Raw genomic sequence first — 2,362 nt, 5'->3', positions numbered from 1 at the left:
AAAAAAAAAAAAAAAAAAAATCATTTTTGTTAAACATGGAGTCACCACGTGACCCAATAACTCCACTCCTATGCAAATACTCAAAAGAAGTGAAAACATGTGCTTATATAAAACCTCGTGCATGAATGTTCACAACAGCATAATAGCCAGAAAGTAGAAACAACCCAAATGTTCATCAACTGATGAAAGGATAACAAAACGTGGCATGTCCACACATGGAATGTTATTCTGCCACAAAAAGTACTGATATATGCTACAACGTGGAAGAATCCTGAAAACATTATGCTAAGTGAAGGAACACAAACACAAAACGACAAATATTGTACAATTCTATTTATATGAAATGTCTAGAATAAGAAAATTCGTAGAGATTAGTGGTTACCAGCATCTAGGAAGAAGGCGAACAGAGAGTGACTACTGCTTAATGGGCACAGGGATTCTTTTGGGGGTGAATAATGTTCTGGAATCAGATGGTGGTGAGGGTTGCACAAAATTGTAAATATACTAAAACCACAAAGCTGTATACTTTAAAATTATTAAAATGGTGGATTTCATGTTATGTGAATTGTATCTCAGGTTTTTAAAATTTTAATCATTTTTTGGCATAATCTAACCACCTCTTACCAAAGTCTGGATGAAAAGATAATTCCAGTTACAAATAATAAATCATTTTGATAATGCAGGTGCCTCGTTTATTAAAAAAGTTTATCTTTTTGATAAACCTCAAATATAGTCATTTAAAGTTTCAGACTGTTTTTCTTTACATTTTCCTCTTCTAGTTCTTTACACTATCAACTATAGAAAGAGCAGCTATCTTCTTTTTCTTTCTAATCCCACCTGATGCACTAGCATATCATTTTGCAGTAGCACAGGCCAAATGGAAAAATAGTAATACTCAAGTTATGAGGAGGTGCTTTACACTTTCAAGTGTTTCAAGATACAAAAATTCTGTATATTGAAATAACTGCCATAATCTGTAAATTTACTTGTCAAAAAGACTTCAAACTATGCTGAAAACTACTAAAAGTGGGTCTCAAATAGAAAGTTGTGACAAACATGTATTAAACATAATGTAACAGGTAATCTCCTTCCAGAAAAAAATGAGTGAAGCTGGAGTCCAGTAAGACAGAAATGACATGATTGTCTGAACTTAAGATGAACTCCAAGGCTGGGCATGGTGGCTCATGCCTGTAATCCCAGCATTTTGGGAAGCCGAGGCAGGAGGACAGCTTGAACCTAAGGGTTCGAGACCAGCCTGGGCAATACAGCAAGACCCCATCTTAAAAATAATAATAATAAATAAAATGATCTCCCCAAAATGGGAAGGAGGTAGGTTACAGAACACTTAGTGGGATAAAAATAACTCAAGATATTCTAAAATCTATCTCTTTTCAATAAACTAATCAGTGGGTTTTTCCAACTACAAGAACAATATATCCTTCAACTGCTAGAGCTAACTGGAGAAGGGGCTGAAGGGTTAGAGTGAGGGATCTAGAGTCTAAAACAAGGAAATCGTTATCATTACTTGAAACCTCTGAAGCCCCAACAAGTTACACCGCACCCATGACTCTCCTCCAGGACTAGCTATAATAATGTCATATACAAGTTCCTCCTTTCTCTATAGTGACAAACTAATTTTTATCCTAAGAGCAAAAAAGACTTACTCATCCACATCAATGCTTCTCAAAATGTAATGCTCATACAAATCACTTGGGGATCTCGTTAAAATGCAGATTCTCATTCAGTGGGTCTTGGGCCTGAGATTCTTCCATGCTGTTAGTACATGGACCACACTTTGAGAGGCAATAATCCAAATTACCCCAAAAGGAAAACCACGCCCAACACCAAGTATGTATTAGAGAGGACAGGCAGAAAGCCCAAAGCCAATATATCCAGGCTCAACCTCCTCACTTTCAAAAGACACATCTTGTTCCAAAGGACCTGAGACTGCAGTGCCTATAGACTAAAGATAGTGCATCATAATTTCAAGGAAAAGAAATGACCATGCACCAAGTGTGACAGTATCCAGCTCATCTTAGACAGCATTCATCCAGTGAGACTGGGTAACATGATTTGAATGTGTCCCCTCCAAAATTCAGGTGTCGCCAATGTTATGGTATTAAGAAGTGAATGGCCATGCGCAGTGGCTCACGCCTGTAATCCCAGCACTTTGGGAGGCCGAGGCAGGCGGATCACCTGAAGTCAGGAGTCTGAGATCAGCCTGGTCAAAATGGCAAAACCCTATCTCTACTAAAAATACAAAAATTAGCTGGGCATGGTGGCGGGCGCCTCTAATCCCAGCTACTCGGGAGGCCGAGGCAGGAGAACTGCTTGAACCCAGGAGGTGGAGGTTGCAGTGAGC

At 38.6% G+C, this 2,362-nt stretch overlaps 1 protein-coding gene across 1 annotated transcript in view; it reads right to left on the bottom strand.

Moving 5' to 3' along the window:
• Nucleotides 1-2,362, bottom strand: part of LOC105518845 (DIS3-like exonuclease 2) — a 405,890-nt gene that overhangs the window by 302,339 nt on the left and 101,189 nt on the right. The window lies entirely within an intron of this gene.

This window comes from Colobus angolensis, unplaced genomic scaffold (genome assembly GCF_000951035.1).
Source record: "Colobus angolensis palliatus isolate OR3802 unplaced genomic scaffold, Cang.pa_1.0 Scaffold33, whole genome shotgun sequence".
Lineage (NCBI taxonomy): Eukaryota > Metazoa > Chordata > Mammalia > Primates > Cercopithecidae > Colobus > Colobus angolensis.
This window is presented reverse-complemented; position numbering and strand designations above follow the sequence as displayed.